The sequence below is a fragment of the Canis lupus genome, chromosome X, assembly GCF_048164855.1.
Source record: "Canis lupus baileyi chromosome X, mCanLup2.hap1, whole genome shotgun sequence".
Lineage (NCBI taxonomy): Eukaryota > Metazoa > Chordata > Mammalia > Carnivora > Canidae > Canis > Canis lupus.
In genome coordinates, this window is record NC_132876.1 from 89,498,321 (window position 1) to 89,524,302 (window position 25,982).

Below are 25,982 nucleotides of genomic sequence, written 5' to 3' on the forward strand. Positions count from 1 at the left end.
GTAGAAGTTATTTGAACTTTGGTCATCTTTGTATCCTAAGGATTCATTGGTACACAACAAGTAGGTGCTCAAAACAAAAATGGGGTGGGGGGGGTGGGTAATAAAAACATCCAAGTCAAACAAACCCTCTCCCTTCCCATCTCCAACAATTCCCCTTTTATAATGTGTTCAAAATTATCTTTCCTACTCCCATTGCACTTTAGGAGATTCCAATTTTAAAAGCATCCTGGCTGATCTCCACACTATCTCCACACCACCAATCTGTTTAGTATATTAGATTTCAGTCTATGAAATCTTTAGTGGTTTCCTCTCCACCTTTTACCTAAGCACTATTCAAGGTCATTCTCAGTCAGCCCTATTTTCATCTCTCATTCCCCAATTTCAATACTACTATACTCAAGGTGACATACCTTCAATTTTAAATAAAAATTCTCTTATTGATAGTTATGATAATAGCTACTATTTGAGTGTTTACTTTGTGTCAGGCACTATTCTAAGCAAATTATATGTATAACTTATTTAATCCTCAGATCAAGCCTATTATTAGCTCCATTTTAGGAGTAAAGAAACTAGGGCACAGTGAATAAATAGGCAGTGAAAGTGGTAGAGCCAGGATCCTACCCCAGGTTGCACAAGCTCCAGGGTTCTTCAGTTTTAACTACCAGGCCACACAATAATGTTGAAAAAGAGGAAAAAAATCTACCCGTTACCGTCACTATATCCCCAACTCCAAGATAAACTCTATCAAAATGTTTCTGCTAGAGAAACACTTTATAAAACTGGAATTTTAGTTCATTTAAAGTTTTCCCATGTTATTCTTCTACAACACTGTTAATAGCTACATACTGCAGCATTTTCTTCTAAAACACCATCACAGGGATCCCTGGGTGGCTCAGCAGCTTGGCCCCTGCCTTTGGCCCAGGGCGTGATCCTGCTTCTTTTCCCTCTGCCTGGGTCTCTCTGTGCCCACCCCACCCCACCCCCCGCCCGCTCTCTCTCATGAATAAATGGGTAAAATCTTAAAAACAAAACAAAAAACACTATCACTGTATTCCTAAAAAAAAAAAATAGTATAATCAAAAACCATGTTATAAAAAATGATCAGTGAGACATGAGATTTCAGGTTTCAAGAGTTTAAAATGCAGCAAGTTATTTTCAATAGCTGAGTCCACAGCTACAAACCTAAATATCCCTAAGCAATTTTTAAATGTAGTCTTTGCTCAAGAGTCAAGGATTTTCTTTACCTAGCTCCACCAGTACTGCCATTATCATTAACACAGGACTCATCATTCTTCTCACAATTATGATATATTATACACAAAACCAGTCAAGGAAGCTATATTAAGCACAGGTTCCCCAGCCCCCAAATGTGATGCTAGTTCTAGACAGCTTCACGTCCAATCAATAACTCAGGCTAATGCAAATGAAGATATATAATTAATCTTTGTCAAACCCAAATACATTACTTTAGCTAAATGCTCATATTCTATTACCACCACTATTAAACACACACAGGCCACAATTTTTGTCACTAAATCACCATATACGAATGTAACGTGGATCAACTATACTTAAATTTAAAAAATTCTTTTTTTTTTTTTTTTTTTTTTTTTTTTTTTTTTTTTTTTAAAGATTTTATTTATTTATTCACGATAGTCACACAGAGAGAGACAGAGAGGCAGAGACACAGGCAGAGGGAGAAGCAGGCTCCATGCACCGGGAGCCCGACGTGGGATTCGATCCCGGGTCTCCAGGATCGCGCCCTGGGCCAAAGGCAGGCGCCAAACCGCTGCGCCACCCAGGGATCCCAAATTTAAAAAATTCTAAAAAATTTTACAATAAAGTCACTATGTACACTAAAAAATTTTAAAAATAGAGTCACTATGTAAACTCCCTGCTGCTTCCTATGGATAACCTCGTATTAGGTAATCACAACAGACTGCATCCTGCATTCTAGTTTTTTTGTTGCAACAAAAATGTGTTCATTTAGAAATGCTCAGTAATTAGCTAAACACTCCTATTTAAAACTTCTCCATGCTAAGTGTCAAGTCGTATCTACACAATTAGGATACTGGAAGCTTTTATATGCACATTAAAACTTCAATAAATTCCAGCATCTTTTCTAGGACATTCTGAAACATGAGTTTTTAAGTGGCTGTAAGCAAAAAGTAATTTTAAATTAAAAATGACTTCTGGAATGCTGGCATCAGAAGCTCTGTCGATACTTTCTCCAGTGAAAACACAATAACCACTGAAAATTATTTAAAAAAAATTTTTTTAAGTCCCCAGAAATTCAACTTTACAGCAGGTTTCCAAAGCCTTCATTTGCAGATTAGCTGACTGAGACCTATCAAATGACATATCTAAGGTCAACCAGGTGACCGAGGATAAGGGGAGAGAGTGTATATTTGAAATTTCTTTTTTTTTTTTTTTTTAATTTTTATTTATTTATGATAGTCACACAGAGAGAGAGAGAGGCAGAGACATAGGCAGAAGGAGAAGCAGGCTTCATGCACCGGGAGCCCGATGTGGGACTCGATCCCGGGTCTCCAGGATCGCGCCCTGGGCCAAAGGCAGGCGCCAAACCGCTGCGCCACCCAGGGATCCCGAGAGTGTATATTTGTAATAAAGTGTAAATAATTTTATTTCTAGCTACTGTTCTAAACTCCCCAAATAATGCTTTGATTTTCTAATCTTTGAGTGATTATAAAAATGGGATAAACAAATATAATGAATCACATGATACTTTTATATAGACCAACACATAGCCTATAGACCATGTTCTATTCCCAGATATTTGAGAGGGACATTTTTATTTTTATTCCCTTTAAATTGAGATTTCTTAATTTTCTCTTCCATTTATATCCAAATCCTAATAAAAACACACACAAAGAGACTAAATATACAATGTATAAATAGAGAAACTCAGAAGGAGAGTGAGAAATTGTCTTGAGGGTAGACAGTAAGTGAAGAAACACATACTAAAGAAAATCTACTAAAAAAGAAAATAAATAAATAAATAAATATTCTGTATCTCAGTAATAATAGACCATCTGTAGCATTTTGGGACAGCTCAGCAGGACAGAAGCTCCATTCCAGGTGGGTGCAGCCAAGAACACAGGGCTCTCTCCTCCAACCTCCTAGTCAAGGTTCTCTCCCCAGGAGAGGGAAGGCAGCCTCATCATCCCCAACTTAGACTTGCAGTGGCTCTCTTGCATGCCCAAGCAGCTGAGATGTCGGGGGTTCCTTGCTATCCAAGCCCTACTTGCAGAGCAGAAGTTTGACCCTAGGTCCTACAGGCCAAGAATGTGTTCCTAATGGCCCTCACTCCATTTCACTCATAGGACTGAGGCTCCACACCAGGAGACACAAACTGAGAACACCAGAGGCTGCTGTTCCCACCTAACACTCTACTCATGAAGCAGGGATGTCACTGACAAAAGTGAGCCACTGTTTCATCCCATTCTGAAGCAATGGCCTGAAGGATTTGCCCATGGGAAAAGGCAGGCCATATGAAAGTTTCACATTTCTCTCAAAGTGAATGGATTTCATTTGGAACAGAGTACAGGGGAAGTTCAAACCTGAGGGTGCACTAAAAACAATGTAGACCAAAGCAGTAACCAATTAAGAAGCTGGTTAATCTCATGAGAGCAAGAAACTAAACTTGAAACTCACTAGCAGCTTACCTAGAAACAATCAGGTAGAGAAACAGCTAAGGGTGCCCCTGAGTCAGAATAGACCTCAAAGACTGATCTCAAAGATTATCCTTTACAAAGGAGAAAAACTGGGGATCCCTGGGTGGCTTAGCGGTTTAGCACCTGCCTTTGGCCCGGGGCGTGATCCCGGAGTACCGGGATCGAGTCCCACATTGGGCTACCTGCATGGAGCCTGTTTCTCCCTCTGCCTGTGTCTCTGCCTCTCTCTCTCTCTCTGTGTGTCTCTCATGAATGAATAAATAAATAAAATCTTAAAAAAAAAAAGGGAAAAAACTGAACTGGACCAAACTGTGGGGCGATTAAATCCCAGGGCATCACCTAAAACAAACAAGCAATCAGCCAACAAAGAGGGGAGACTAACATTTGCATGTGATACCAAAAGAGGGAGACAGCTTAACACAGATGCACTAAGCCTGTACCCTCTTTAAAGTAAAATCACAGGCTGTACATTGCAAGAAAATGGATTTCATTACAGTAGTCTAGCCCAGCCACTAGACAGACAAGCAAGTAACAAGAAGCCCCTAGGTATGGGTAGTGGGGAATCAGTATCCAAAGTTGCTATGGTAGGTGAAAGATCCAGTGTCGTTCCCCCCTCAAATTTACAAGATGTGCAAAAATGTGGCTCATACATGGGGATATTGGGGAGGGGGTAAGCAAAACAAAATAAATTGGCTTTGAGAGGGTCCACATGTCAGACTTACCATGGAGTATGTTTAAAGAACTAAAGGAAACCGTGCTTAAAAGAAGTAAAGAAAAGGAATGCCAAGATGGCTTACTTGGTTAAGCATCTGCCGCCTTTGGGCCTTTGGGCCTTTGGCTCAGGTCATGATTCCCAGGTCTTGGCATGGAGTCCCACATCAGGGGTCCATGCTCAGTGGGGAGTCTGCTTGTCCCTCTCCCTCTGCCCCTCCCATCAGCGTGTGCTCTCTCAAATAAATAAAATCTTAAAAAAAAAAAAAAAGGAAAACAGGACAATGTTTAGGAGGAGACTATAAATAATGAGATAGAAGAGAACCAAATGAAAATTCTGGAGTCATAATTTTTAGTCAGTAACTAAAATGAGGGACTCATGGGTGGCTCAGTGGTTGAACCTCAGCCTTCAGCTCAGGGCGTGATCCCAGATCTGGGATTGAGTCCCACATCGGGCTTCTTGCAGGGAGCCTGCTTCTCCCTCTGCCTATGTCTCTGCCTCTCTGTGTGTGTCTCTCATGAATAAACAAAATATTAAACAAACAAACAAAAAAAGAATCAGCACAATAGAAGATGGATCAATCGATTAAGCAATTTGAAGAGGAAAAAAAAATTTCAGAGAAATGTGGACCACAATTAAGCATGCCAACATACGCATAATGGAGTCCAGAAAGAGGAAGGAAAAGATATTTGAAGAAATTATGGCCCAAATTCCCCCCAAATTCAATGAAAAACATTAACCTACATATCCAAGAAGCTCAGCAAACTCCAAGTAGAATAAATTCAGAGAGACCAGATTGAGAAACATTATAATTAAAACGTCAAAAGCCAAATACAAAGAGAAGTGAAAAAGCAGGAAGAAGCAAATCATCACATATAAAGGTTCCTCAATAACACTGTCAGCTGACTTCTCATCAGACAATATAGAGGCCAGAAAGCAGTGGGATGACACATTCACAGTAGTGAAAGAAAAAATCCTGTTAACCAAAATTGTTTCAAAACAGAAGTCAGATATCAACTTCCAGCATGACAGCCTAAGAACCTTAGCAGACCCAATCTCCAGTGAAACAGTACTGGTAAATATAATCATAAAAACAGTATAAATACATTTCTTCTCCTTTATTCTCTTAACTGATTTAAAAAGCACTGTATAAAGCAAAGTATACATAATGCAGAACTGGGTCTATTGCATATAGAAATATTTCCCTGTAACAACGAATCCGCAAAATGAACAATCTAAACAAAAAATCAAAAGCTATGAAATTAGGAGAAAACAGGAGTAAAACTTCATGACCTAGTATTTCAGCAATGGATTCTTACAGGTATGACACCAAAATCAGGAACAACAAAAGAGATAAAATGGACTGCACCAAAATTAAAAACTTTTGTGCTTCAAAAGGTATTTAATAGAAGATCAAGACAGTGAAAAGACAACACAGAGAATGGGAGGGGGAAAAAAAACATTAAAAGTCATGAACCTGGGGATCCTTGGGTGGCTCAGTGGTTTAGCGTCTGTCTTCGGCCCAGGGCATGATCCTGGAGGCCCAGGATTGGGTCCCACATCGCACTCCGTGAATGGAGCCTGCTTCTCCCTGTCTGTGTCTCTCTGCGTCTCATGAATAAATAAATATTAAAAAACAAACCATGAACCTAATAAGGGACTTTTATCTGTAATACACCAGAACAAATACCTCCTACAACTAGATAATAAAACTAACCAATTTAAAAATGATGAAACCATATGAATAGGCATGTCTCCAAAGATGTACAAATGCTAATTAGGTACAAGAAAAGGTGCTCACATCATTAGCCATCAGAAAAATGTAAATCAAAGCCACAGTAAGATAAGAGTCCTCCAACCAACTAGGATGATTATAATCAAAAAGAAAATAACATGGGGCAGCCCAGGTGGCTCAGTGGTTTAGCGCTGCCTTCAGCCTAGGGCCTAATCCTGGAGACCCGGGATCAAGTCCCACATCGGGCTCCCTGCATGGAGCCTGCTTCTCCCTCTGCCTGTCTCTGCCTCTCTCTCTCTCCTGTGTGTCTCTCATGAATAAATAAAATCTTAAAAAAAAAAAGATAAGTGTTGGTGAGGATGTGGGGAGAAGAGAATCCTAGTGCATTGCTGGTGGTGATGTAAAATGGTGTAGCCACTGTGGAAAATAGTATGGCAGTTTCTCATTAAAACTAAACATAGGGGGATCCCTGGGTGGCGCAGCGGTTTGGCGCCTGCCTTTGGCCTAGGGCGCGATCCTGGAGACCCAGGATCGATTCCCACGTGGGGCTCCCGGTGCATGGAGCCTGCTTCTCTCTGCCTGTGTCTCTGCCTCTCTTTCTCTCTCTGTTACTATCATAAATAAATAAAAATTTATAAAAAAAAAAACAAAAACAAAAAACTAAACATAGGGGGTGGCCCAGGTGGCTCAGCAGTTTAGCACCACCTTCGGTCCAGGGCCTGACCCTGGAGACCCAGGATTGAGTCCCACGTCGGGCTCCCTGCATGGAGCCTGCTTCTCCCTCTGCCTGTGTCTCTGCCTCTCTCTCTCTCTGTGTCTCTCATGAATAAATAAATAAAATCTTAAAAAAAACAAACATAGAATTACTATATTTTCCAGCACTTCCACTTATGGGTATACACCTCAAAGAGTTGAGATTAGAGGTTCAAACAGATTATTTGTACACCCATGTTCATAGAAGCAGTATTCACAGTGGCCAACAGGTAGAAGTTACCGAAGTGTCCATCGACAGATGAATGAAATGTTATATACAGTGGAGTATTATTCAGCTTTAAAAAAGGAGTCAAGGGGCACCTGAGTGGCTCAGTAAGTTAAGGGTCTGACTTCGCCTCAGGTCATGACTTAGGGGGTGGGATCAAGCCCTGCCGGGGGCTATGAACTCAGCAGAGTCTGCTTTCTCCCTCTCTCTTTGCCCCTCCCCCCACTAATGTTCACTAATAATAAATATAATCTTAAAAATAATATTTAAAGTCACCACATATTATGACATGGATGAACCCTGAAGACATTACAAGAAGTGAAAGAAGTAACAAAAAGGCAAATAGTGTAGGATTTCACTTATTTGTGGCACATACAGTAGTCAAATTCAGAGACAAAAAGTAACATGGTGGTTATCAAAGACTTCGTGGAAAGGAACTTGAGGAGTTAATATTTAATGGACACAATTTCATTGGGGAAAATGAACACATTCTGGAGATGGATGGCGGTGATAGCTTCACAACAATATGAATGCAGTTAATATCACAGAACTGTACATTTTAAAATGGGGTGGGGGAACAGAAAATCATTGGCGAGAATGTGGAGAAATTGGAAACTTCATACACTGCTAGCAGGAATAAAAATGGTGCATCCTCTTTGAGATAGTTTGGCAGTTCCTCAAAAAGTTAAACACACAATTGATGTATGGCCCAGTTGTGTCTGACTCCTATATATATAAATGAGAAATAAAAACACATCCACACCAAAAACTTATACACAAATGGTTTACAGCATTAAACAAAATGTGGTACACCCATACAATAGATTATTCATCATAAAAAAGAATATAGTTCGATACATGCTATAATATGGATGAGCCTTGAAAACACTATGCCAAGGGAAAAGAAGGATAGAGTATTATTGGTTAGCCATTACAGAATTTGTTTGGGGTGATGAGTAAGTTTTGGAAGTAGATAGTGGTGATGCTTATACAATACTCTGCATGTAAATAATGCCACAAAGCTGTACACTTAAAATGGTTGAAATAGCAAATTTTGTGATATATTTTAACACATTTTAAATACACCAAAAGCCACTGAATTGTGTACTTTAGATGAACTATATAATATGTATATACCTCAATAAATCTATTAAAAGAAAATGTAAACAAAAATTATAGTGAAAAAAATCATTAAAAGGAATTAAAATACACTAGGAAACATCCACTTAAGGCAAAAGAAATCAGTAAATGGCAAAAAGACAGGAGATACAGAAAACAAAATGGCAGATGTAATCCAGCTAAATCACGGACATTAAATGTGAATGGCTCATAAAATTCAATCAAACCACAGAGACAGACTGGATTTAAAAAGGAAGATCTAACCACATGTAATTGAAAGGAGAATTTTATTTTTTAAAAAGATTGCATTTATTTCAGAGAGAGAGAGAGATCACAACCGGAAGGAAGGATGTAGGATGTGGGACTCATTTCAAGGCTCTGAGATCACGACCTGAACAAAAGGCAGAAACTTAACTACTTAGCCACCCAGGCACCCTAATAGCAGAATTTTAGAACCAAGGATACAAATTGGTTAAAAGCAAAAGAATGGAGGAGCCCCTGGCAAGGCCAGTTGGAAGAGCATGCAACTCTCGATCTCAGGGCCACAAGTTCAAAGCCGAAACTGGGCAGAGGTTACTTTATTTATTTATTTTTATATATTTATTTTTTATTGGTGTTCAATTTGCCAACATATAGAATAACACCCAGTGCTCATCCCATCAAGTGTGCCTCCCTCAGTGCCTGTCACCCAGTCACCCCCACCCACCTCCCTCAGACATTACTTAAAAAAGTAAAAGAATGGGAAAATATGCATCATGAAAAAAGCAACCATAAGAAAGGTTAAGTGTCCATACATTTATCACAAAAAATAGACTTTAAGACAAAAATATACTAAAGGAATACTTTATAATAACAGTCCACTCATCAAGATGTTAAAATTATACATATATGCAAACTACCAGAGCCCCAATATTTATGAAGCAAAAAGAGATGGAAATAGACAATTGAACAGTTAAAATTTCCAACTCCCCACTTTCAATAATGGATAGAACTAAGAAAAGATCAAAGATGGAGATTTTAACAGTATAGACCAACTAGACCATCTAGACATATGTAGAACACTCTACCAACAACAGCAGAACACCTATTCTTGAGTGCACATAAGCATTCTCCAGAATGGACCACACACTAGGCTGTAAATCAAGTCTCAATAAATTTAAAGGATTGAAAAAGTTATGTTCTTTGAACACAGAGAAATAAAACTAGAATTCAACCAAAGGAAATTTTGGGAAATTCACAAATATGTGAAAATTAAATTTATTTTGGCACAGTGATCATATTCAAACCAATTACTAGCTTCTCAGTTGATTTTCTTATATATAATCCTGACATCTACAAATAACAAAAATTCTCAATTCTCCTTAAAGACAAAACAGGCACAATCATATCACCAAAATAAACCTTAAGACTCTTGCTTCTCATTTTTTTTCGTAGTGTATATATTTATATACTTACACATATATATTATACTTCAGATACAAGAAATTTAGGCACACAAAATGATAAGACTAAAATAGTATACCTACTATGTACTCAGCTCCGTAATTTGTACCTCAAAAACTAAAACATTACAAATCCTCACATATGGCTACTTTTTCAAATTGTCAGGCCTTGCATAAACAATACCCATCCAAATATACCCAAAACATCAATGAAAACGTAGGAAGTGTTAAAAAACATCAACATACAGTTAAGTACAGTCTATATTTAATCTATTTCAAATCAGTGATATGAATAGATGGGGAGGAAGGGGAGAAATAGGAGCACAGTATGGATTAGGAGCAGAAAAAGAACCAAAACATGAGAGAAGCAATGGGGCAAAGGAGACAGACAACTAAGTTAACATTTACTAAGCACTTACCATGAGCCAGGTTATCATGTAAAGGATTCTGATCTATTAACTTAATATTCATGACAGTCCCAAGAAAGAGTCATCAGGACCAGTTTACAGATGGAAAAAAAAAACTGAGGTGCATAATTTGACTAGCTTGTAATAGCTAATACGTAGGGGGAACAAAGTTAGCAAATCTAGATTTCAAATCTAGACAAGTTAGTACCATCACCTCTGTGCATCTACTTGGTATGCTCTATCACTATTTCTGCCTATTTCAGTGCTGTAAGAGACCAATGGGAAGGAATAGAAGGACTTCACCAATCCCTATTAGGTGCACTAGACAACCACTCTAGCTAAAGGCCTCATAAAATTATTTGGCCAGAAGTACGTGGTATACAAAAGCAAATTTGTAACCAGAAACACATGAATTTAAATTTTTTTTAAAGAATTAATTTATTTATTTATTCATAGAGATGCAGAGAGAGAGAGAGAGGCAGAGACACAGGCAGAGGGAGAAGCAGGCTCCATGCAGAGAGCCTGACGTGGGACTCGATCCAGAGTCTCCAGATCACGCCCTGGGCTGCAGGCGGCGCTAAACCGCTGCGCCACCGGGGCTGCCCTGAATTTAAATTTCTACTCATACCTACTGTGTGATCTTGAGCAAAATTCCCCAATCTCCTTGGGACTCAGTCTCCTCACTTGAGGATATAAGGCTACAGTTATGATTAAATGAGATAATAATTATCTTTAAATGCCAGAAGGAATCCAGGTAAATATTAGTTCCTTTTCCTTTCTAACACATTCCATTGAAGGGGAGACATTTTAAAGACAACTATTTGCAATTTATTACTGAAGGTGAAACTGTGAATGTGGGTTTTGAAGTGAAGAGGACTTGGTCAATGTGAAGTCTATTTTGCTACAAAACATACAACTTGGGATCCCTGGGTGGCGCAGCAGTTTGGCGCCTGCCTTTGGCCCAGGGCGTGATCCTGGAGACCCAGGATCGAGTCCCACGTCGGGCTCCCGGTGCATGGAGCCTGCTTCTTCTCTGCCTCTCTCTCTCTGTGACTATCATAAATTTAAAAAATAAATTAAAAAAAAACATACAGCTTTGTAATGATATTTAGTATTTAGCTCACTGGCAAATGCCAGCAAACACACCTGCAAATCATGTTAATTCAGATGCAATTTTCCCCTTAATACATGTCTTGCACCAAATAACAGCAGCAGTATGAGAGTGGGGAATAAAGGTCTGAACTTCTTGGCTCAGGCTGGCTACATGCTTTGCCTTGGAAGTACTTAAACTGTTCACGCTGATCTTTGAGCATTTTATCTCCCTCCCTCGTGCTCCCTAACTCCATAACCTCAATGCTTCCCTATTTGGAAGGAATCCATTAGGTTACTGGTTTTTAATAAGTCCTATAATTTACTATGGCTTGTCAGGAATTCAGGATGTTTTCAAACTGTGTTGTTTAATAGAATTTTTATTGTTTCTGTTAGTGCTCTAATTACAAAGTTACATAGCTTTTGAGTGGTTTTGTGTGTGTGTGTGTTTTTTTTTTTTAAAGATTTACTTATTCATTCATGAGAGACACGAAAAGAGAGAGGCAGAGAGGAGCCCCGTGTGGGACTCCCGGGATCACACCCTGAGCCCAAGAGATGCTCAACCACTGAGCCACCCAGGAATCCAGATCTCTTTTTACTCTTAACCCTATTTTCTCCCCATAAATCCAGTTACATTTTGGTGCCTTATTTTGCAGAGCATGAGTTTTTTCAGCAACTACAATGTAAAAGATATGCCTGTTAACAGGTAGTGTTTAATCTCAAAATATCATCCCCTCCACCCCAAATTACTGGATACCTTCAGAAATTATTGGGAAGCTTGAATGGAAGAATGTATGTGAAGTGCCTTCCACATAGAAGGTACCCAATAAATAGCAGGTGTTCTAACAAGTGCCAGCTATATCTCCCCTGAAATACCAATTATATGATTATGTAATCTTGACAACACTTATTTTTGAACCTTCCTAGGCTCCCGATGAATATGATCTCTAGATCAGTTCAGAGGGAAAGTATTCTCGCAATTATAAACTACCAAGATTCTATGCTCCTGATATATGTATCACAATTCCTCAGGATGATTTTTAAATAAATGAACAGTCTTCAACAGTTTTATACGATTATAGCTGTTTTTATTATTTTGTTGCTTTAACACAGAATCCTACCATATCTTAAAATTTTGTCCTACTTTTCAAATCAAATCAAAAATTATCTTAACTTCTGTAGGACAACTCATAGCACAGTATTCCTATCAGATTTTGTGCTGGCTCTAAAAACAAAATGTAACAGGGAGAATAAAAAAACCAGTAATAGGGATCCCTGGGTGGCGCAGCGGTTTAGCGCCTGCCTTTGGCCCAGGGCGCGATCCTGGAGACCCGGGATCGAATCCCACGTCAGGCTCCCGGTGCATGGAGCCTGCTTCTCCCTCTGCCTATGTCTCTGCCTCTCTCTCTCTCTGTGTGACTATCATTAAAAAAACAAACAAACAAAACAGTAATAAGACATCAAAAGCATGTGGTGTTACATGACTTACAAATTATCTATAAAGGAATGAATAAAAGAATCACACTTTTAGGGGATTCCCGGGTGGCTCAGCAGTTTAGCACCTGCCTTCAGCCCAGGGCGTAATCCTGGAGTCCTGGGATCAAGTCCCACATCAGGCTCCCTGCATGGAGCCTGCTTCTCCCTCTGCCCCCCTACCATGAATAAATAAATAAAATCTTTTTTGTTTAAGATTTATTTATTTACTTATTTACTTACTTATTTATTTATGATAGACACGCAGAGAGAGAGAGAGAGAGAGAGAGAGAGAAAGAGGCAGGCAGACACACAGGAGGAGGGAGAAGCAGGCTTCATGCCAGGAGCCGACCTGGGACTCGATCCCGGGACTCCAGGATCGCGTGCCCTGGGCCAAAGGCAGGCGCTAAACCGCTGAGCCACCCAGGGATCCCCAAATAAAATCTTAAAAAAAAAAAAAAAAAATCACACTTTTAGGTAGAAATATAAACACACTTTTCACTTAATAAATAACCTAGTAAGTATGGACTGGAATTCCAGGTTCTAGTCACCTGACTTCCAAGCACCAGATTTCTATCAACAATACAAAGCTGGTTCAAGTTTGCCAATTTTGGTTCTACCTTAACAGAATTTTTAAAATTACTATTTTAACATTGCTTAAACATATGTAAATATGAAAATAAGAATTAAACTCCTTATGCTTCTTGCCCTCCTACAAAACAAACAAAACTATTAATAATAATAATGTAACGTGACAGATGGCAGCATATTACTGACTGCTAAGGCATGGGTTCTTGTGAGTTTTGCACAGCTATCCTACCACCATCATAAGTCATGTGGGAGACTTAGCCCTCCTACTTGAATTACTACATCACTGTGTATACATGGTGTCTTATGACATAATTTGTCCTTTGCACGGAGATCATTATGTGATAAATCAGCTTCTGTTGTTCTCACTGTCCCACAAATTAAAAAGCACCAATGCATGAAAAATACAAAGCTAACATAAGTACTGAAATTGTGTGGCAGTTCTTGATTAGGAGGCAGTCCAAAATACTCTAATTTTAAAACAAGTCTGCTTTCTTTAACAAGAAAACATTTGTTTTAACTTTAGCACAAAAAGGGTACCAAAGAGATACTTTGAAGGCTATAGAACTTTGCAGAGAGTGGGGGAGGTGTGGTTGGAAGTCCATTAAGATTTAAAAATTAACTGCTCCAAAATGTGGAAAATTCAACATCTTATCTGCCCTTGAAGATTTCCTGTTACAACACTGTCAAGCCCACTGCTGTCAGCAGGAAAGTCTCTTCTATTATGTCAAATGTCTATTTCCCTTGTCACTGGTACTCACCTACTGGTTATGGTTCTGCCTAGTAAAAGAGGTCCATTAAATTCCAGTCGCTAAACAAATCAACCTATTATCAGGTGAGCAATGCTGACTTAAAATATCAGTCACATACCAAATGTCACAGAAAGTATACCCACTTATCTGTCTCTTTGTTAAATAACAAGATTAACAACTCAAAGTTATCTCTTAATAGCTTTTAATAATCTTTATCAAAATTAGTTAATACTTGGAAGTTACTAATTCAATCATGAAATGCTAATCCATCACATTGGAAACAAGGACCTCATTTCATTTGGTCAATATTTTAAGAAAGACCAATAATAGTATTAATTACCATTCTCAATGTGTATCCAGTGGGTTATTTTTTTGGTCTGAATATTCCACACAAACGTAAGAATTTGAAAAGGAAATCAAGGAATTTGAAATTCCTTTCAGTCAATGAGATGATTTTCACTATATTTTTAAGTTACATATAAGAGTTTTTTAAACAACAGCCATGAGATCTAACTCACATACCACATAAATCACCCATCTACAGTATACAATTCTATAGTTTTTAGTTTATTCAGAGCTGTACAGCTATCAACACAATTTTAGGACATTTTCATGACCCCAAAAAGAAACCCCATACCCCCAACCCTAAGCTAATCTACTTTTTGTCTTTACAAAACTGTTGACATTTCATATGAATGGTATCATATAATATGGAGTTTTCTGTGACTAGCTTCTTTCACTTAGCATAATTGTTTTTCAAGTTCAACTAAGTTGTAGCATGTATCAATCACTTCCTTTTACTGTTGAAAACTATTCCATTGTATAGTACACTTTATTTATGCATTCATTAGTTGATGGACACTAGCATTGTTTTTCCGATCTAGTTTTATACATGTAGATTCCATTAAAAGATATCTAAGAGAAAAAGTATCCTTTAAAGTCTATTGTGTACAACTCTAAAAGTTCAAAATAACTGCAGTATACCATGAAAGCTAACACTCAGATCAAAAGAGAAATATCAAAAGTGGAAGCTATAATACCAAGTTACTGAAAATTAAGACTATAATGTTAAGTAAAAATGCAAACTCAACAATAAAAATTTTAAATGTAGTGTACAGTATATAAAACATTTCAATTTTAGCACCCATCTCCCCTTATTATATGCAGACACTATACAGAGGCCAGAGGTCAATGATTTTTTTTTTTTTACTTATTACAAATGAAATGAAAAGCAGAAGGGCTAAAGGCAAAGAAACCTCCTCATATTTAAAATGGGAGAGCTACATGCTAAGGTCCCTTCTGGCTATAATTTATGAAAGAGCAAATAGTACATAGGTGCTGTTGGCAAATGCAAGGCCAAAGGTGGCCAAATTAATAAGAAGGAACAAGTGCTAACAGAGCTCATTCACTCAGACATTATATACTGTAGTGGTTAAGAGTACAGATTAAAGATAAACTACTTCAGTTTGATTCCTGTTCTCTCACTTACCTAAATTTACCCAACCTGGAAAATTCCTTAATCTCTGTGTCTTGGTTTCCTAATATATAATACTGGGATAGTAATATATACTTAGGATTGTTTGAAGAATATAAAGAATGTAAGTATTGAAACGATTTATTTTTCTCACTTATAGATGCTGTTATTGTGAAAGGTTTACAAATTGGAACATGAGAATATCTAAGAACTAAATTTAAAAACCTGTAATTTGGGACGCCTGGGTGGCTTAGTGGTTGAGCGCCTGCCTTTGGCTCAGGTCGTGATCCCGCGGTCCTGGGATCGAGTCCCACGTCGGGCTCCTTGCCTCTCCCTCTGCCTGTGTCTCTGCCTCTCTATCTGTATCTCTCATGAATAAATAAATAAAATCTTTAAAAAATAAAAAATAAAAAAAATAAAAATAAATAAAAATAAAAACCTATAATTTGGGATCCCTGGGTGGCGCAGCGGTTTGGCGCCTGCCTTTGGCCCAGGGCGCGATCCTGGAGACCCGGGATCGAATCCCACATCGGGCTTCCGGTGCATGGAGCCTGCTTCTTCCTCTGCCTGTGTCTCTGCCTCTCTCTCTCTCTCTGTGACTATCATAAATAAATAAAAATTAAAAAAAAAAAAAAACATAATTTACAATAGAGAAGAATGATGAGTGCCAAGGAAAAATAACTAGACTGGATTATACTGAAATATTTAAGATCATAGGCTTTGATTTGCTTCTAAATACAGTTTTATAAAATATAAGAACAGCCATAAAATGAAGCTACTTGGTGGGAGTTTACCTGCATCTTTGTATGTTTGATTTTTCCTTAATAAAAAGTTTGGATAAAGAGATTAGTTAAATAGATGGGGATTAAGGAGTGCACTTGTGATGAGCAATAGGTGTATGAAATGCTGAATCACTACACTATACACCTGAAATAGTACTATATTATGTTAAACAACTGAAATTTAAATAAAAGCCTAAGGGGCACGTGAGTGGGTCAGTCCGTTAAACATCCGATTCTTGGGTTTTGGCTTGGGTCATGATCCCAGGGGTATAAGATCAAGCCCCATAATGGGCTCCGTGCATAGCACAGCATCTGCTTGAAGATCCTCTCCCTCTGTCCTTCCCTCCACTCAAGCACTCACTCTTCCTCTAAAATAAATACAAACTTAAAAAAAGTTTGGAAGAAGGGGAAATAAAATTATCTAAGGACACAGAGTATCTACAAAAGCATCTCAGAAGAACATAGGAGTTGCATCTTAAGAGTAACCATGAGTAAAAAATCAATAAGTGTATATAAGGATGAAGGAGAAAAGGCACAAGAAGCAGTGTGGAATAGGCATAAGACAGTCAATTTTAACAGTAGTTCATAATAAGTGTCTCAAAAGACAAGCACCAATCACCTCAAGTACCACTGAGTGGTTTGCCTAACCTCATTTCTCCTAACTCTGGCATTAAGTGTTAGATCATAACAAAACAAATTTGGCCTATACAAAAAGCTCACTGATGAATAAAACATATGCAATCATATTAAAATAAATCAGATGTTTTTTTAAAGATTTTATTTATTTACTTATGATAGAGAAAGAGAGAGAGGCAGAGACACAGGCAGAGGGAGAAGCAGGCTCCATGCAGGGAGCCTGATGTGGGACTCGATCCTGGGTCTCCAGGATCATGCCTTGGGCTGAAGGCGGCGCTAAACCGCTGAGCCAACTGGGCTGCCCTAAATCAGATATTCTTAAAGAGTATTCAAGGATTTATCTATATCCTTGCCCATTCCTTAAGATATATCTATATAGGTGAAATCTGGTTAAATAAAGGTGGGGTGGAAAAAAAATCTATGAAAGACATTTTGTCTTGGTGACACTATTGAATATCTATTCCCTTAAGAGTATATCCTTAAGATCCTTAAGATAGAATCACAAAAAACTACTGTTTTGCTATCACAGAATTTACCAAAGGAGGACAGCAAGTAAATGCTTTAAAATGCATTTCACAAATGTGAATATCACACAATAAAGAATCATAGCTAAGCTTTGACATTTATTGGGATGCACAGGAAAGTCCTAGACAGTGGAACAGTTGCCGAATTAAGCTTCCTGTATTTTTCCTCTTTGGACATTGAACACATTTGGGTTTTTTTTGTTTTTGTTTTTGGAGTAGGCTCCATGCTCAATGTGAGGCTTGAACCCACAACCCCACAATCAGGAGTTGCAAGATGTACTGACTTAGCCAGTCAAGGCACTCTTTTTTTTTTTTTTTTTAAACCTTTTGACTCCTCCATTTCATCCATTTCTCCTCCCGGCTCTCCACCTATGGCAGCCACCAACCTGTTCTCTGTCTCTCCGAGCCTGACTTTTGTTTTTTGATTCCATATGTTAAGAGATCATATGGTATTTGTCTTTGACTGGTTTGTTAGTATAACGGCCTCAAGGTCCTTCCACACTGTCACAAATGGCAAGATTCATTCTTATGGCTGAATAACATCCCACTGTAGATACATACACAATGGAACAGATACACACCACAATTTCTTTAGCCACTTCTCCACTGATAGACACTTAGGGTTCTTCTCTATTTTGGCTATTATAAATAGTGCTGCAACAAACATGGAGGTGAATAAATTTATTTGAGTTAGTGTTTTCATTTTCTTCAGGTTAATACCCAGTAGTGTCATTACTGGGTCACGAGGTAGTTCTATTTTTAATGTGAGGAAACTCCATACTGTTTTCCATAGTGGTTGCACCAATTTACATTCCTTAACAGCACACAATGGATCCCTTTTCTCCACACCCTCACCAACACTTGTTACTTCTTATCTTCTTGTTTTTTGTTTTGTTTTTTTTTTAAGATTTTATTTATTCACTCATCAGAGACACAAAGAGAGGCAGAGGTACAGGCAGAGGGAGAAGCAGGCTCCTTGTGGGTAGCCCAATGTGAGATTCAATCCCTGGACCCCAGGATCACACCCTGAGCCAAAGCCAGATGCTCAACTGCTGAGCCACTCAGGCATCCCTCTTCTTGGTATTTTTAAGGGTCATATTTTAATCTAAAGTATTGGCTCTCTCAAAAGCAAAGATCTTTACATACTCTAAAGCCAAATACGCAGAATTTTCTTTAAATTATCAGTACTGTTTAACCCCATTATCACTGATCAATTAAGTTCATTTAAAAAAAAAAAAGCTTGTATTTTCAAAAATTCACTCAAGTAGTGATTTTGAGCCACAAAAGAATTCAAGCTGCCTACTAGCCAAACTTCAGAATTTATATATGAGAGCAAAGTAGCCAAAAACCCAGCAAAATTATGAAAAGGTTCTAACCACCACTAGATAGATACAGGCAAATGAAGATTTAGGCCACAATTAGGTATTTCTAAGTACCTACTAAACTGGCTAAAATTAAAAGGACTGACAGTACTAAGTGTTGTTAAGGAAGAGCAATCTAACTACAGTGGTGGAATTCTAAAATTAGGACACCAACAACTTGGGAAATCTTTTTGGTAGTATCTACTAAAACTAAACAGATACATATCCTCTAACTCAGCAATTCCACTTCTGGGTATATACCAAAAGACATGTTCTAAAATGATCATGGCAATATTCTTTATAATTAGAAAAAAAAAAACCCATAAACAATCCAAATGTCCCCAACAGAATGGATAAAGCAATTACAGCATATTTTATACAATGACTACACAGTAATGAAAAAGAAGTTAATCACATATGGCAAAAGAAGCCAGGCACAAAACTGCATATTATATTATTCCATTTATATGAAGCTCAAAAACAGGCATAATTAATTCACTGAAAGATAGAAGGAAAGGTGCCTGGGTGGCTCAGTTTAGCATCCAACTCTTGATCTCAGCTCAGGTCTTGATCACAACATCATGAGTTTAAGCCCCACATTGGGCTCCACGCTGGGCATGGAGCCTACTTAAAAATAGGGCAGCCTGGGTGGCTCAGCGGTTTAGCACGCTGCCTTCAGCCCAGGGCCTGATCCTGGAGACCTGGGATTGAGTCCCACGTTGGGCTCCCTGCATGGAGCCTGCTTCTCTCTCTGCCTGTGTCTCTGCCTCTCTCTCTCTCTCTTTCTGTCTTTCATGAATAAAGGAATAAAATCTTTAAAAAAAAAAAAAAATCTTACAGTAGGCAAGCCACTCAAAAGATCATGTCAAACTTCCTTTGAAAGTCTGACGCACTGGTTCCCCAAGTGTGGTCCCACTGTCCTTACGGGAGATTCAAGAAGTCAAAATTGTTTTCATAATAAGAAAATAGTAGTTGCTATTGTCACTGTCATTCTCTCTCCAGTACACAGTGGAGTTCTTCCAAAGTCTGATGATATAGCCTATTTACAAGAGATTAAAGGCAGAAGCAGATGGAATCCAGCTTTCTTCTATTAATTAAGTCAAATATGAGATACCTGCAAAAATAAAGAACAACGCAACACTGCTCATTAATTTTTGTTTTCTTGGGGGACACCTGGGTGGCTCAGCGGTTGAGCATCTGCCTTCAGCTCAGGGCGTGACCCTGGGGTCCTGGGATCGAGTCCCATGTCAGGCTCTCTGCATGGAGCCTGCTTCTCTCTCTTTCTTTCTGTGTCTCTCATGAATAAATTGTTTAAAAAATCTTTTAAAAAATTTGTTTTCTGGGAAAAGCTATTTTTCATAAAAGTACTATTCACATTAACATGCAATGAGTTTTGGGCGTCTGGGTGTCTCAGTCAAGTGTTGGCCTACAGCTCAGGTCATGATCTCAGGGTCCTGGGATGGAACCCTGCATTAGGCTCCCTATTCAGCAGGGAGTCTGCTGCTCTTCCTCTGCACCATCGACGCCCTCATCCTTGCCCTGCTCACACTGTCTCTCAAATAAAATCTTAAGAAAAAAATATGCAATGAGTTTTACTTTTAAATAGATACACAGGGGATCCCTGGGTGGTTCAGTGCCTGCCTTCAGCCAGGGCATGAGCCTGGAGTCCCCGGATGGAGTCCCACACCCAGCTCCCTGTATGGAGCCTGCTTCTCCCTCTGCCTGGGTCTCTGCCTCTCTCTCTCATGAATAAATACAATCGAAAGAAAAGAAAGAAAAGAAAAGAAAGAAAAGAAAGAAAAGAAAGAAAAGAAAGAAAAGAAAGAAAAGAAAGAAAAGAAAGAAAGAAAGAAAGAAAGAAAAGAAAAGAAAAGAAAAAAAAGAGGTAGCTTAAGTCCTCTCTTGTTCAACACCATGGTTTTACAGATAAGAGTAATGAGGACCCAAGAGTTAAGTGATTAACACAGCGTGCAGAGTAACTAGAACTAATAGAGCCCTTCTGACTGGAGTCCAGTACCCTTCCACTGACTACAACAGTTTCAATTCAAATACAAATGCTGTTTTGAAACAAAAAAACCTCCAAACTAGGAGCTAATGGAATTAATGCAATTATTCAAACAATATGATTATTCTACTCATGTGTAAAAATCTAATTTAAAAGCTGTAAAATAACACCTATACAAACCATGGCAAGGCAACAGTTAACACTCTCTGGATACCAGATTCCAGCCACCTACATTTTAGGGGAGGGAGGTGGTAAGAAAGCATGTGCTTTCATAATCCACTGTTTAAGTAATGGAGCCACACTGGGAAAATACAGTCATTCTATAACCCAGATTCCGCTCTATGACCTTTCAACACATCTCAACAGTCAGAAGCTCTCAAGTGGAGAGGTGAAATTGGGAATGGAGTAAGAGTTGAAGAAAGAAAAGACAATAAAGGTGCTTTGCTTTCCAGTTCAACACTCCCTTCAGTGACAGAAGCAAAGTCAAATTAGCAACAACTCCCTCATTCAAGAGGAGTCCCATGTGTCTCACTTCCTTTACTCCATTCCCTAAACTATTCTCTTATTATTTCTCAGCCAAAGTGTTGAAAATACTGCCTCACATTCTCCTGGCTCCCCAACTCTCCCCTCTGACAGGTCTACCACAAAGCCATCAGAATTATCTTTCAAAAACACAAACCTAACCATCGCTCACTTAAGGATCCGTCTCGTTACCCTAAAAACAAAATATAAGTGTCCTTAATGTGGTATACAAGGTTGTCTGTCCCTTGCAATCTAGCCTCACCTCCCATAATCCCTTCCAATTATCTCCAATGCTCCTTCTACATTCTACTAACTTTTCTTTTTTTTTTTTTTTTTCTACTAACTTTTCTCTAAAACACTACACTTTCTCTTTCATTCTTCCATTTCAAGTAACGGTTCCGAAATTTTGTATCCGGAACACAGTTGGCAATGTCTGGGAACAATTCTGGTTATCACAACGGGGTGGGAAGTGGGGGAGCAGGTACTACTGGCATCTTGTGGATAGAAACCAGAAGGAAATATGACAGCACACTACACAACAAAGATTCATCTTACTCAAAGTGTCAATAGTGTTAAGGTTTATTTCATGGAGGTTAAGTAACTTGCTCACTAATTGGTAGAGGAATTACAACTGTAATCTAACCCTTTTGACTGAGATTAGAGCTCTTTACTACCTACTGTACTACGATCTCAATCAGGCTGAGGGAGGTTCTGACTACCTACAAAAGACAAACTTAAACACTAACTCAAACTCAAACACTATCAACTAAGGCTCAGAATTTCCAGAGCCACCTTCCAAGGGGGGCTTTACTTAAAGAAACACAAACAAAAAGTAGAATAAGACCAAAAGAAGAGCACAGGAAAAATGCTACCAGAATTCAGAGAAGGTTAAGACCAATTTCCAACTTCATGAATATGGCCTGTGAGCTAGACTTTTGGAGGTTAGCCATAAACGGGAGATGGAGCTCCAAGAAGCATAGTCATGGAAATAGGAAAAGACTGGAGCATCCACATCAAGTATGGGTTGTTTGATTAGATGGGAGAACAAGAAATCACCTTGGAAAAGTACACTGGAGGGACGCCTAGGTGGCTTAGTGGTTGAGTGACTGCCTTTGGCTCAGGGTATGATCCCAGAGTCACGGGATTGAATCCCACATCAGGCTCCTTGCATGGAGCCTGCTTCTCCTCCCTCTGCTTGTGTTCTCTGCCTCTATCTGTATCTCTCACGAATAAAAAAAAATCCTTAAAAAGAAAAAAAAAAAGTCAGACTGGAATTATGCCAGAATGACCTCCTTTGCATAGAATTGCCATGGTAGGGGCAGCCCGGGTGGCTCAGCGGTTTAGCACCTGCCTTCGGCCCAGTGCCTGGTCCTGGGGACCCGGGATCGAGTCCCGCATTGGGCTCCCTGCATGGAGCCTGCTTCTCCCTCTGCCTGTGTCTCTGCGCCTCTCTCTCTCATGAATAAATAAAATCTTAAAAAAAAAAAAAAAAGGATTGCCATGGTACATTTTGAACAATAGTTTTTAATTTTTTTTTAAACTTTTATTTATTTATGATAGGCACACAGTAAGAGAGAGAGAGAGGCAGAGACACAGGCAGAGGGAGAAGCAGGCTCCATGTACCGGGAGCCCGACGTGGGATTCGATCCCGGGTCTCCAGGACCGCGCCCTGGGCCAAAGGCAGGCCCCAAACCGCTGCACCACCCAGGGATCCCCCCAGTTTTTAATTTTTAACTAAGTTCTACATGCAACAGGGGGCTCAAATAAACAACTCTGAGATCAAGAGTCATACATTCCACCAACTGAGCTAGCCAGGCACTCCAATTTTGAACAGTATTTGGGGGGAGCAGAAGACATAAGGAGTTACTTAAACATGATTCTTGTGGCTGTGTAGATGAATAGAAGCCAAAGAATCTCGCCATGATTTTTCCTACTAACGCTTGAGTAGTATCAATTTGAGACTGCTGACATTTATATGGCTCAGATAATGACATCAAGCCAGACAGGCAATACACCTGCAGAGAGTACGCCGGGTTCTTCCTCCAACCCTTAGCCTGAGCTCACAATCCCTTTCATTCCAGTTCAACACACTCCCAGTCAAAAACTCGTAAGAACTTTGGATAACTGAATTATATCTACAAATGACATAGTCAACATCTATATACATACTGATTAAATTTAAGAAAAATTAGATTTTCTGCAATCATTTTCACAAGAGCCTGGGCAAGTACCCTTCCCTTTCACACAGAAGGCATTCCTGAAAATGTGACAAATCAAATATTCCAAATCCAAACAACAGATTCACATGTTCCTAGACATTTTTCCAATTATTATAAAATCCCTAATTACACCTCATCTTTCACATTGTAAGCTTTACTACACATTTGCCATACTTAATTTCCTGTGTCAGTGCAATTACTTCATCCACCAGTGAACAAAAAGTCAGGCAACATAACCAATGAACCCAATGAACTGTCTAACCCAGTAATGTTAGACATATCCCTAATCAGTTCCCTGTCAAGGATATTAAGTTTGGGACCTCCAGCTGATACAAAGAATAGGAAACTCCTAAAAAAGATACTGAACAGGGCAGCGCTGGTGGCTCAGTGGTTTAGCGCCACCTTCAGCCCAGGGCGTCATCCTGGAGACGCGGGATGGAGTCCCAAGTCAGGCTCCCTACATGGAGCCTGCTTCTCCCTCTGCCTGTGTCTCTGCCTCCCTCTCTCTCTCTATGTCGTTCATGAATAAACAAATTAAAAGAAAAAAAAAAAAAGATACTGAATAAAATACAAGTCTGAAAGAATAAGGAAGTATATGGAGAATTGGGAGAGTCAAGTAAATGAGGGATTGGGGGAGGGGGTTAAGAAAAAAATGTTGGGAAATTAAGTTATGAAGTTGTACGAAAATCAACTTCATAATAAAAGTTTGCAGCAGTGTTTACAAAAGCAGTATCTAAAAAAGGAGCGGGGGAGGGAGGAGGGACATGAAAATTGTCTCCTAGGAAGGATGAACAAATGGCACACACTCAATTCCTGAGGCAGGAGTAAGTGGAGGCAGAGGACAGCAGACACGAGGGTACATGACTTAGTAAATTGTTTAACTGATGAGAACTTTTAACACACACGTAATTAACATGGTTGTTTCGACATGATGGAATTATCAAACGTGAGGTTTGTGTTTTGTTTTTTGCTTTTTTTTTTAAAGATTTTATTTTATTTTTTTTTTTTAATTTTTTTTTTTATTTATTTATGATAGTTACAGAGAGAGAGAGAGAGGCAGAGACACAGGCAGAGGGAGAAGCAGGCTCCATGCACCGGGAGCCCGACGTGGGATTCGATCCCGGGTCTTCAGGATCGCGCCCTGGGCCAAAGGCAGGCGCCAAACCGCTGCGCCACCCAGGGATCCCTAAAGATTTTATTTATTCATTCATGAGAGACACACAGAGAGAGGCAGAGACACAGGCAGAGGGAGAAGCAGGCTCCACGCAGGGAGCCCTAAGTGGGACTCAATCCCGGGTCCCCAAGATCACGCCCGGGGCCGCCCTGCTTTTTGCTTTTATTCCCTCACGCTCTTCAGACTTTTTAACAGAGTATGTTTAAGTTCATAATCAGATGAAAAAATATATATAATATCTTTAGAAAGCCTTCCATCAAATAACTAGTTGGTTTTAAGTATTTAAAAGTAAGCATTGGGGCACGCCTGGGTAGCTCAGTGGTTGAGTCGGCCTTCAGCTCAGGGCATGATCCCGTCTGGGGATTGAGCCCTACATCGGGTTTCTAGTGAGGAGCGAGCTTCTCTCTGTTTCTGCCTCCCTGGGTCTCTCACGAATAAATAAATAAAATCTTTAAAAAATAAAAAAAGCTTTGGTGATCTGAAAAATTCATTTATACAGAACAATATCTCCTAAGACATCAAATTAATGAAGTATTTTGTAACGTTTCCAACTTAGCTTGCCTTTAACAAGCATTAAACACCATTGCCCCACTTTCAAAATGGTGCTTTGTTTCACAGACTCTAGCTCTAAAGGGTTTGTTATATTTAATCTTTTTAAATATAAAGATATTTATTTATTTGAGAGAGAAAGAGAACAAGCAAGGGAAGGGCAAAGGGACAAATAGACGTCTCACTGAGAGAGCCCACCTGGGGGGGGGGGGTGCTCAATCCCAGGACCCCGGGATCATGACCTGAGCCAAAGTCAGACAATTAACCAACTAAGCAATCTAGGAGCCCTGGAAACTGACTTTTAAGCTCACTCTAACCAGTATATATGACAGGAACAATTCTGTTTTGCTCACCTTGTATCCCTGTTATCTGGTACAATACTTAGCACATAATAGGCATTTAACATGTAAGTGCAGAATTTAAGGTACAAAATAAAAAGGATTCAAGTAAAATGAGATAAAATAATAAGACGGAAGAAAGATAAGATATGCTGGAATTCATGTCTAAACCAGTAATTCTCCAAGGGTGGTTACATACTTGGGAACTTGTTAGAAATATATATATATACTCTTTGGATGCCTGGGTGGCTCAATGGTTGAGCATCTATCTGCCTTTGGCTAAGGGTGTGATCCCAGAGTCCTGGGATCCTGCATCGGGCTCCCTGTGGGGAGCGTGCTTCTCCCTCTGCTATGTCTCTGCCTCTCTCTTTGTCTCTCATGAATAAATAAATCTTAAAAAAAGAAAC

The 25,982-nt window shown here is 39.1% G+C and overlaps 1 protein-coding gene across 6 annotated transcripts in view; it reads right to left on the reverse strand.

Moving 5' to 3' along the window:
* Positions 1–25,982, reverse strand: part of USP9X (ubiquitin specific peptidase 9 X-linked) — a 482,368-nt gene that overhangs the window by 118,451 nt on the left and 337,935 nt on the right. Inside the window, exon 1 of one of the 6 annotated variants that reach the window (XM_072817569.1) lies at positions 5,885–6,822. The exons of the other annotated variants lie outside the window; for them this stretch is intronic. The gene's annotated coding sequence lies outside the window, so the exon portion shown is untranslated. Of the gene's footprint in view, positions 1–5,884; positions 6,823–25,982 lie in introns of those variants that run through there. 6 annotated transcript variants of the gene reach the window in all.